Here is a 12544-nt window from a genome sequence, read left to right on the forward strand (position 1 = left end):
CATAATTTTTCAATTTTACTGCTGGCTGCACAAGCCTTCCTTCCCCAAGCAGATCTTGAAAAGGACTTCTCAGTTTCACCACCCCGACTTACTTTTCTTCTGGCTGTTTGGATGTATCCTGGACATCACCATATTTGTATTTTAATCAAGGAATTATCCTCCTATTTTACTAATCAGTGGATTTCTTCAGTGCCTGACTCAAGCCACATTTCCTCATAGAATGTTTTGGGTAGCTTCATTTTGAATATCACCCTTATAGTACTTTTGTGTTTGTTCTTGTTTCTGCTTGAATTATTTGATGCCTTCTCCTTATGTTCACTTCCCCAGAGCAACTCTTACAGTGATGGGCACAGAAGAGTCACGAAGCATCACAGTAAATGATCCGCAAGTGGTCTTGCTTCCAAATTGACCATTTATTTCACCAGGTATGGGACACTTTATGACATCCAAAAGAATAGATGTTGTCAGGATCCTTGAGGAATTTAAGATCGTGTTTAATGAATAAATGAATCAGGAAGCAAAGAGAAGAACAATGAGGAAGCTCATTTCATGTGTAAATCTCTTCCTGGGGGTAAATTAGATACTTAGAAATCCTCCTGAAACTTCATTTTCTATTGACCATAAAGAAATTACATAGATGCTTGTGAGTCTGACATGATGCCATTTTTTTACATACTTTAAAATACCAAAGAAAAGTTTTATTTTCAATCTATATTATTCAAAAAGGGAATTTAAAAAATATGTGTTTGTTTATAACATTCTGTTTTCATAATAGTTAATACATTCACTTATATTTCAAGCATATATCATTTCTTATATATTCTGGTAGAGGCTAAAAGAGGACTAACTTATAGGACCAGAACTGTTATTTAATAAGTACTTCTTATTGTTTTTTAACACCTTCATTGACTAACAGCTGAACTAGTCATACCCGATTTGTTGTGATTATCTGCAGTACATTTTAAGCCCACCCTTCCCTCTCTACCTCTTTTGCCTTGCAAAAGGGCAACCTAAGAAGAAAGCCCATGTGCTCTAGAAGTTCAAAATATGCAAGACCCTGCTTTCTCAGCAGAATGAGCGCTCCAACCCCACAACCCTACTTACCATCATTAACCAGCATTAGAATGTATTATTACAGTGCTTCACATTATAAGCATTGTGACCCCTAAACCAAATTTTGGCTGGGGATTCATAACATTTCTGTGGAGTGGCTACAACATGGCCCTTCTCAATTTTTAGACCTTCCTTCAATAATTTTTTTTAATTTTCTTAAGATACATTTAGGAGATTTATAGTCAGGCTTTTTAACTTTCTTTTAAAAAAATCAAAGAGAATGAAAAATAATTTCACAGGGCATAGAATTATTATATGTCAATTATATTCCCTCAATAGCAGAGGGTATTATTATGCTGTCTTCTGATAGGCTTTCTTTCTGCTGAGCATTTAGCCTTCATATAATTACTGTTCTTTTTACATTATATTTTATCTCAGGCTATTTTTTATAATTATCTTGGTGTCTTTGGTTTTCTATAGTTACATTAACTTTTTTGTCAGTGTGTGTGTGTGTGTGTGTGTGTGTGTGTGTGTGTGTGTAATTTAGCTTTGGATGCATTAAACTTACTGAAATAGGAACGTGGTTATTTTGTTCATTCAGACATTACACAGCTATTATTTCTGCTGTGTATTCCTAATGCCCATTTTTTTCTATTGTCTCTTTTTTGGGATACAAATTACATATATGCTGGACCTTCTTATTATATACTCTTTATTTTTTTACTTACTTGATTTATTTTATTTTTATCTTTTTATAGTTTATTGTTGTTGGTTTCCATATAACACCCAGTGCTCTTCCCCACAGATGCCCTCCTCCATGTCCATCACCCCCTTCTCCTTTCTGCCCCCCCTTCAGCCCTTAGTTTGTTTTCAGTATTCAAGAGTCTCTCATGATTTGCCTCCCTTCTTCTCCCTAACTCTTCCCCCCATTCCCCTCCCATAGTCCTCTGTTAAGTTTCTCCTGTTAGACTTATGAAGGTATCTGTCCTTCTCTGCCTGACTTATTTTACTTAGCATGACACCCTCGAGGTCCATCCACGTTGCTACGAATGGCCAGATTTTATTCTCTCTCATTGCCATGTAGTATTCCATTGTATAAATAAACCACATCTTCTTGATCCATTCATCAGGTCATGGACATTTAGACTCTTTTCATGATTTGGCTATTGTTGAAAATGCGGCTATGAACATTGGGGTACATGTGCCCCAATGCATCAGCACTCCTGTATCCCTTGGGTAAATCACTAGCAGTGCTATTGCTGGGTCATAGGGGAGTTCTGTTATTAATTTTTTTGAGGAACCTCCGCACTGTTTTCCAGAGCAGCTGCACCAGTTTACATGCCCACCAACAGTGTAGGAGGGTGCCCATCTCTCCACACCCTCACCAGCATCTGTAGTCTCCTGATTTGTTCATTTTAGCCACTCTGACTGGCGTGAGGTGGTATCTCAGTGTGGTTTTGATTTGTATTTCTCTGATGATGAGTGATGCTTAGCATTGTCTCATGTGCCTGTTGGCCGTCTGGATGTCCTTTTTGGAGAAGTGTCTATTCATGTCTTTTGCCCATTTTTTCTATACTCTATTTTTTAAATGAATGTTATAAATATATTTATTTGCTTCATACCATGTAATTGCTCACTATCTTACTATACATTTTCAGGTCACTAATGTCCTCAACTGTGACAAGTCTGAAGTTTAAACTTAATGTCTTATTTTTACATAACTTTTTTTTATTTTTAATCCTAAAATTTATTTAGTTTATTTTCAAATCTGTCAGATATGTGTCTTATACCCTTATCATAATTTCATTTTAATTTCTATTGCCTTAAATAAAACCCATGTGTATCATACTCTGTAGCTTCAGTATTCAGCTTAGAGTTGTGTGTGTGTGTGTGTGTGTGTGTGTGTGTGTGTGTATAAATTACACTGAATCAATAGAAAATAACTTTTTCAAACAGAAAACAGGGGCTCAGATGGGCTCATTGGTGAATTTCACTAAACATTTAAGAAAAAAAATGTACCAGTTCTATACCTTCTCTTTCAGAGGATAGAAGTACAAAGACTACTTTTTTATTCTATGAGACCAGCATTACCTTACTACTAAAACTAGACAAAGACATTACAGGAAAACTATAGACCAGTATCTCTGATGAACATAGATGACAAAGATTCTCAATAAAAATATTCCAGAATTAATCTATTATTGTATAAAAAGAATTGCACATTAGAATCAAGTGGGATTTATACCAGGTATGCCAAACTTCTTCAGCATTCAAACAAAATTTTAAATATGACCTATCATACCAATATGCTAAAGAAGAAACATCACATGATCTTGTCAATAGACACAGAAAAAAGCATTTGACAAAATATAATACCTATTCATGAAAGATACCACAATAAACTAGGGATAGGGTGGACTTTCTCAACTTGATAAAAAGTATTTATTTAAAAAATCTGCAACTAACATACTTAATACTGAGAAATTGGAGCTTACCACTAAAATCAGGTATAAGGCAAGCATGTGTTCTCTCGCCATTCTTTTTACATTATCCTAAAAGTTCTAGCTAATGCAAGGAGACCAGAAAAGGAAATGACAGGTATATAGATGGGGTGAAAAAAATACCCTCAATATTTATAGGTGATATAATCATCTATATAGAAAATCCAAAAAAATTACCCTCTTGGAAATAATAGGCAATTATGGCAAGGTTGTCCAATACAAAGTTAATATACAAAAGCCACATTGCTTTTCTATATACTTGCAGTGAATAAGTTATATTAGAAATTCAAAAACCAATATTATTTACATTAACACCAAAACACAAAATTCTTAGGTATAAACCTAAGAAAATTTATACAAGATCTTTTTGAAGAAAACTACAAAATTCTCATGAATGAAATCAAGGAAAAACTAAGACTGAGAAAGGAAAAACTAAGATGTAGAAATAATCCAAATTCATCAATAGGAAGACTCAATATTGTCAAGATGTCAGTTCTCACCTCAATCCACAAAGTCAATATAATCCCAATCAAAGTTGCACCAAATAATTTTGCCAGTATCAATACACTGATTCTAAAGTTTACGTTAAGAGTCAAAAGACACAGAATAACCAACAACAATATTGAAGGAGAAGAACTGACACTTCCCAATTTTAAGACTTAATATAAGGCTGCATAAGTGAAGACAGTGTGATTTTGACAAAAAACAGACAAATAGATCAATGAAAAAAAAAGCCCAGAAATATACCCGTACAGTCAAATGATTTTTTACAAAGGAGCAAGAGGCATTAATACAATGGAGCGAAGAAATGGTCTTCAGCAGATGATGCTTTAAGAAGTAGATATCTATATCCAAAAATTAAATCTACACACAGACTTTACACTCTTTGTCAAAATTAACTCAAAATAGATTATACATCTAAATGTAAAATGCAAAACTGTGAAATTTCTCAAAGATAACATAAGACTTAGATGATCTTGAGTATGGGGAAAACTTTTTAGATACAACACTGGAGTTGCAGTCTATGAAAGAAATAATACATAAGCTGGACTTTATTAAAGTTAAAAACTTCTGTTCTACCTGAGCCAAAATCAAGAGTCAGACACTTAGGGCACCTGGGTTGCTTAGTTGATTAAGTTACTTACCTCAGCTCAGGTCATGATCTTGCAGTTCATGAGTTTGAGCCCCATATTTACTTCTCTGCTGTCAGCACAGTACCTCCTTCAGATCCTGTGTCCCCCTCTTTCTCTGCCCCTCCCCCTCTCAAAAATAAGCATTTACAAAAAAGTCAGACACTTAACTGAATGAACCACCGAAGCACCTCTGAAAGAAATATTTTCAAGAGATATATCTGATAAAGGACTGTTGTCCACAATATACAAATAACTCTTAAAATGGAACAATAAGAAAACAAATTGATAGAAATAAAAGCCGAGAATTTTAACATACTACTTACCAAAGAAAATATGCAGATGCTATGTAAGCATATGAATAGATTCTCCACACTTAAGTCATTAAAGAAATGTCAATTAAAATAACAATAATGTACCAATATACACCTATTGGAATGGACAAAATTTAGAGCACTGACAATACCAGATGCTGGCAAGGATATGGAGCAATTGTACAAAATGTTACAATCATTTTGGAAGACAGTTGGCAGTTTTGATTTTTTTTTATGAACTAGAAATATTCTTATCATGTAATTGAACAATTGTAGTTCTGGGTATTACTCAAAGAAGTTAAAAGCTTATGTCCACACAAAAACCTGCATGAATGTTTCTACAGCAGGGTGATTCTTAATTGCCAAAACTTGGAAGTAACTAAGATGTCCTTTAATAGGTGAATGGATAAATAAACTGTGCCATATCTATGTAATGGGATATTATTTGGCACTACGACAAAATGAGCTACCAAGCCATGAAAGGCATGGAAGAATCTTCTATGCACATGACTAAGGTGAGGAATGGTGATAATGCAGGAGACTGTGCATGTGTAGGAACAAAGTATATATTGGAAATCTCTATATCTTTCCCTCAACCTTGCTGTGAATGAACCTGCTCTAAAAAATGAAGTCTTAACAAAGAAGAATTGAGCTAAGATAAGTAAAACCTGCTGTAATGCATTCTTTACATCAGAATTTGAAAAACTATTTAATTTTTTAAACGTTTTATTTTTTGAGAGACAGAGAGTGTTAGTGGGGAAGGGGCATAAAGAGAGAAGGACAGAGGCTCAGAAGCTGTCTCCACACTGATAGCAGCGAGCCTGATGCTGGGCTAGAACTCATGAACTTTGAGATCATGACCTGAGAGAGTTACAAATGACTCTGAAAATCTATTTTAAAATGCTCTAACCCTGCCTTTTTCACTTTAAGATTTTCATTGATTTCTTGCTGCCTTTCTTTGAAGTTTAGAGCTATTAGTGTGCCCATGAAATTTGTTTAATGATCTCAATTTACCTGAGCCTATATTTTCACTTCTAATTTTTCCCCTCAAAGATCTGCATTCTAGTAACAGATTTACTTGCAGTTATTAAATGTGCTGTGGACTGTAAAGCCTTTGGTTTATATTATTCTCTCTACTGAATAAGCAAATTCCTTCTTGTTTCTGACCTAATAAATCCCACTCATAATTAAGCTTTTGACCCACTAGGCACTTGAGAAGAGGGATCTTCCCATTATTCTCTCCAACAACACTAGCTGCCTCCTTTGATAGGTGCAGAAAGCAAACTATGTAGGCCTGTGGTTTAGCCTTCCAGATTAGACTGTCATTATTTCTATTAAGTCCTAATAGGAAGTCCCTATGTCACAGATATCATTAAAGACTTCAGCATGTGCCTTGCACATGGCAGATAGCAAATAAATATTTGAAGCATTAAAGGTGTTTTTATTATTCTATTTTAATGTAAGAATTATCTGGATTTTATTTGTCTTTCATAGTAGAAACTACTTTTTTAAATGTTCTGCAAAACAATCATTAGAGGGTTGTCTTAATTGAAAATGGATCTACTTAACATAAAGCTAACACAATACTTACTAGGTAATTTCCTCTAGAGTTACAAATGACTTATTTTTTTCAATTTTTTAAAATATTTTTTTTAAGAGAGAAGAGACAGAGTGTGTATGGCATAGGGTCAGAGAAAGAGGGAGACCCAGAATCTGAAGCAGGGTCCAGGCTCTGAGCTGTCCTCACAGAGCCTATGTGGGGCTCAAACTCACAAATGGCAAGATTATGACCTGAGCCAAAGTCATATGCTTAACCAAATGAGCCACCCAGGGGCCCCTAGAGTTACAAATGACTTCTTAATGACAGTGCATGAAAGGCTGGGGGAAGCCACTAAGTACTATAACCTTTCACTTCAAAGCAGAAAATAGTTAAAATACAGACATGACTGCTATTCTTTGAAAATTCTGCTTGTAAGTTTACTCCTTAGTTATCATTGGGAACTTAGACTTCAGGAGGGTTCCCACCATCCCTAGTAATGATAAGAGTGGCTTATTTTCTATGTCTAAACTATTTGTATAAACAGTATAAATAATACTGAATGCCTGATTTACACTGGATGTCTAGAATTTTTGTAAGTGCTAGGCAGAAGCTGCCTACAGACCAATCCCCAACACAGACCCTGGATGCTGAGTCTTAAATGTGCTTCCTTAGCTGGATTTCACAAATGCTGTCACAACTCATGATTGGGGAGTTAAGTGCATCCTCGATGACTGATATGGAAATGTGAACATGGTTTACCCAGGAGTTCACCTCACATGCTTCCCCATTGGTAATTTTGCTTTATATTCATTCACCACAATAAATCATAAATCAAGTTAGATCCATTTAATGAATAACCAAATATAGAATTGGTCTTGGTCACTCCCAGCACACCTTCCTACCACCTCTTTCTCGATATTTTCCCTCTTCCCTACATAAATCTACCTTATGCCTCCTTACCATTCTTTCTTGCCACTTTCTTTCTGTCCCCTTATTTTTGCTTCTCTCCGTAAAAGACAACATCTGCCAGGTAAACACTTTCCTGCAACCTAATTAATTCGCATATTCAATCTTATGTTCAATTTTGAGAACTCACTCATTCAATCAGTAAGCATGTAACAGGTATTTCCCATATGCTAGATTTTATGAAACAGTAAGAAAGCCATCTAAACTATTCAGTCATGTAAATCTTACATTCAAATGGGGAAATTAGCAACGAGGCAGTTATTTTGTTCTGGCTATATATTGCATTATGACAAACCACCCCAGAAGCTATTGGTTTAAAGCAACAGCTTCATTTTGCTCACATTTTGTACATCAGAAATGTAGAAGGAGCTCAGCTGGGTGATTTGCCTGTGATCCATGCAGTATAAGCTACCGTGTCAGGCCTGGCAGACCCTCCTCCACAGTGGCTTCTTCACTCACATGTCTGGTCTCATTGCCCCTCCCTCCCCTCTCCATACAAGACATCCCACTAACCATGATATCATCATAAATAGGCTTATTAGGTAAGAGGCTAATTTATACTGGATGGACCCAAATAATGACAGTTCTTACATGGACACTGGCTTCAAAGTGACAGGAGTCAAAACTGCCAGTCCTCATAAGGGTGTTCTCATATCTGTTACAGTATTACTTCTGTCATAGTCTACTAGTCAAGTCAATTACTAGTCCTGCCCAGATCCAAGGGGTGGAGGTTCAGGGCACACCGCTTCATAGGGATGTGGCAAGACACAGTGCAGAAGAATATATGAGAGGGAGATATTGTAGCAACCATTTAGGAAAATGAAAGCTAGTACACATTTCATTGCACAACAAAACCTGTACAGACTGAAAAATGACTGTCAGGGAACCAAACTATCACCTACTCAGAGCAATAAAGTTCTATAAAGTTTTCCTGGAAGATAAATTGATTTTGAAGGAACAAAGGGCTTATCCAATGAAGAAGATAGCAGAAACAAATGTTTCAGACTTAGCATTGAGGTAAGGCCCAGAGGTGTGAAGCAACATTTTATTTTCTAAAAATTCAACAGTTTCCAGCAAGGCTTGGTTAGAAAGTGGGTGTCAAAGGTGTAGTAAGAGATAAGGCAACGCAATGGTAATGATGTATGTAGGCTCCTAGCACAGGTGTCTACAATCTTGTTCTATAAAGGGCTGGAGAGTAAATATTTTTGGCTTTACAGACCAAGAAGCATAATCAAAGATATTGTTTAGGCAATTATATAACTATTTAAAATATAACCAGTGTAAAAATCATTTAACTTGTAGAGTTTACAGTAAGAAGCAGTGGACTGGTTTTGTCCTATAGGCTATACTTGCTAACTGATGCAGTAGATGTTTTGAACTTTATAGGCAACCATTAAAAAAAAGTTTAAGAAAAACACAATCAGACATGAGGTTTGAAAAGACAAATCTGACAGCACTGTGGCAATAGAGGCAAAACTAGTGACAGTGAAACTAGTTAGAACGTTCTTGAGGCAATCAATGGATGTAATAATCTCTGAGCTAAAGAAGTACAATGAACATGACTGGTATTTCCTTAGGAAGACAATGAATAGTAGTATGGAAAAAGAGGTTTATTCTCTTACTTATTAAATCAGGCACCACTTATGAATTTGGTGATGCCATTTAAAAAGAAACACAAGCCTGGGAGATAGTCTTCTACTTATGGGATGAATAAGTCATGGGAATAAGAGACATAGTGTAAGGAATGTAGTCAATGAGATTGTATAGCATTGTATTGTAACAGATGGTAGCTACATATACTTTGGGTGAGCATAGCATAATGTATAAACTTGTCAAATCACTATGTTGTACACCTGAAACTAATATGCATTGTGTGTTAACTGCATTCAAATAATTTTTTTAAAAATGCAAGAGGGATGCATGTAGAAATAATTATCTTTTAAGTAGAATTTGTTTAATATGGTAAAAGTAATTGAAACTACAATCCTAACTGGTAAAGCCCCCTAACTGGGCTTTACCAACTGTGAATATGCAGATTTGAATTTCAGAAACCCACATCTTTCCTGAATTTGACTTGGTTAAACATGAATGTTTGTATATAAGAATTTCTTATTTTAGAATGTCCTATTGTAGCCTTCTTGTAGTCCCCCCCCCCGTAGTAACTTTATATTTTAATCACATTGGTTCTTAAACTTCTATTTTTCACGTTTACTTAGACAATCCTGTCTTTTAGTGATCAATTTAAACTCTTCCATTTAACATTATGCACTTATAATTTGGTTAGTACTATGTGATTTTATGATGCCTGTAGTCTAGATTAGGATTGATAAAGGACCTCATTTTGCTTCACATAGCTTTAATCTTTGACTTTTTGAAAAGATTTTAGCTGAATTGCTCAAATCATGATTAGCTCCAGATTGCAAATAATTGTCCCCAACTACTTTCTAAAAATGCTCTGTGTGACTGAGAATAGCAGAAACCTCAGAGTTTACAGTGGCTATTTCTCTTAAAGAAAAGATAAGAATTTGTTCAAAAATAAATGCACCACTTGCCTGGTCAAAAACATCTAGCTCCTCACTGTGTCAAATCTCTTAAGTCTAGTATCCCTATGTGAGTTGTAGGGAGATCCTATCAAATGAATACTGATACTAATTTCAACAAATACTAATAAATCAGCTTCTATATTAGCTTTACTACATTACCATAAACAACTGCACAGGGTCAACCTTATATATTAAGTGTTTGGTTTGTTTATTTGTAGCTGCTCTTATAATGCAATGCATGTTATACATTATCTTCACTTCATCCTTGAAGAAAACACAAAGTACGTAGAAATTTATGATACAGAAGTTGTAATTAACTCATTAAACCTATAGGCCCTGGCTATATTCCCTTTGATCATTAGACTTGCATATTGCACAAGTTGATAACCAAAGGGCATTCATTTCTACCTTAGCACTGAAATATATTCTGGGCTTAAAGATGGAGATCAGAGCTTACACATATGGAAGAAAATGACCCAAATATTGGAGAATAGGAGATAAATGCATATCTGTAGCCAAAGTATAATTTTCATAGACCAATACAATTTCCCTTTATGAAATGATCTTTTCCCTTTTTTGTAATGCTTGGAATAATTATCTTCACTAGTAGTTGTTGGGTGGAAGACCATGTATCATTAGAGCATTTAATTGGTGCAATGAAAAATAGGTTTGATCTATTTTTCTAAATAAATGAAACTAAATGGATATCCTAAAAGAGTTGGACTAATTGAATAATTGTTTTAGAACTTTTGAGGAAGAAGGTAATTTATTTTTATAGTGAGGAGTAGACTAATATGAGATTTGGTTTATAGTATTAAGCATATTGATCTATTAAGTTTCTGTAGTAAGACACATAGAGGTAAGACTATCTATCAAGGGTCATATAATGTAAGGAATGATGTTTCAGAATTATATTTATCTTTAAATTTTTATTGGCTACTTACTATGTCACTAGGCATCACCAATATCACAATTTGTCGCTTTCTCCTTGGATTATTGCTAATTGATATTTCTTGTCTCCTTTCCATTTAGTTGGGACAACATAATGTTTTCTATTAACAAAATGTTCTGTGATTAAAGGATGAGGTGATTAAAAGCTGCCTACCCTCTTTTCTCTGAAGGCTAAATGTATAGTATGAAGGAAGGAACTTCAGACTCTAGAAGCCAACTACATGAAGGGATATTAGTTTCTGAATGACCTATAACAAATTGTGATCTGATCAGGAAATAAACCTTTATCAACTAAGCCACTGACATTTTGGTGAATGCATATGTCAGCAGTTTCCATGATTTATGTAAACTAAATGCAGTTTTTCACTTGTCACCATTAGATTAGGAATTGAGTAACCACTAACTGTACTCAGTTTGAGATGTGTATCAGGTTTACCTGGAAAACATTTTTTTTTTTAATGAATATCTGGCCGAGTCAGTTTAGGTTGAGAGTGAAAGCAGAGAAGGCATGTGTACATCTCAAAAAATTACATATAATTCTGATGTTTACTTTTGGTTAAGAATCACTCTATAAGATTCTCATGAGAAGTATATTATCCTTTAAAAATCAGATTAAATCAGTCCCTTCCAATTCATTATCCATATATCTATATCAGTGCTAGATTTGAAAATTTGGTATTTTTACAATTTAAAATAATCATGAATGACTTCTTCCAGCTCAAAATTCTGATATTTTTCCTTGAGTACAAAATGCATAGGATCTACCAAAAATAATTTCTGAGTAAATAGTTCAGATAAAAAGCAGCTCTAAGCTATCAAGATCACATGGCTGATAATTTGCTGAAAATTACTCCGTTTCCCAAGATGTGATTTAGACTTACATATCTTGTATTTACTTTAATATTTTTGAAAAAACACATTTATTATCTAAAAATATATATTTTAAAAATCCACAAAAGATGCAATTCTCTCATTTCCCCATCTTCTTCCTCTTCTTCAATACCCCTGATATAAAGGACGTTATTACACCCTATTAAAACTTGACCAAAATATATTCTTCTAGCATTTGCAAGCTGCATGTTCATATAGCCATCTCCAGGTACCAGTTAGCCTTTGTACTCCATTCCTGACTTGACTTTCACCATTATTGTCTTTCCTATTATTCCATTCAGGAAGGGTTTAGGATTTAGAGGCAAACTCATGGCAACTACTAGCAAATGCTGCAGGCCACTCACCACAATCTGAATTGCTCTCTGTCCCTGGTGACTGGAGTAGCTACAGCAGGTTCATTTACTTTCTGTTTCTTACTTTCTACAAAAAGTAAATTCAAACATATTTGGTATGATTTAACAGAAGGCAGTTTTATTTTTTTATTTATTTTTAAAAACTGATAATGTTTATTTAGTTTTTTGTGGGGGAAGGGACATCATGACCTGAGCTGAAGTCAGTTGCTTAACCGACTCATCCACCCAGGTGCCCCTACTTTATTTTTTAATGTTTATTTATTTTTAAAAGAGAGAAAGAGCATGTCCATGAAAGTGCATCT

The 12544-nt window shown here is 34.7% G+C and overlaps 1 pseudogene; it reads right to left on the reverse strand.

Moving 5' to 3' along the window:
- Positions 1-315: 315 nt before the first annotated feature.
- Positions 316-12200, reverse strand: LOC115290682 (annotated as a pseudogene).
- Between the last annotated feature and the right edge of the window lie 344 nt (positions 12201-12544).

This window comes from Suricata suricatta, chromosome 4 (assembly GCF_006229205.1).
Source record: "Suricata suricatta isolate VVHF042 chromosome 4, meerkat_22Aug2017_6uvM2_HiC, whole genome shotgun sequence".
Lineage (NCBI taxonomy): Eukaryota > Metazoa > Chordata > Mammalia > Carnivora > Herpestidae > Suricata > Suricata suricatta.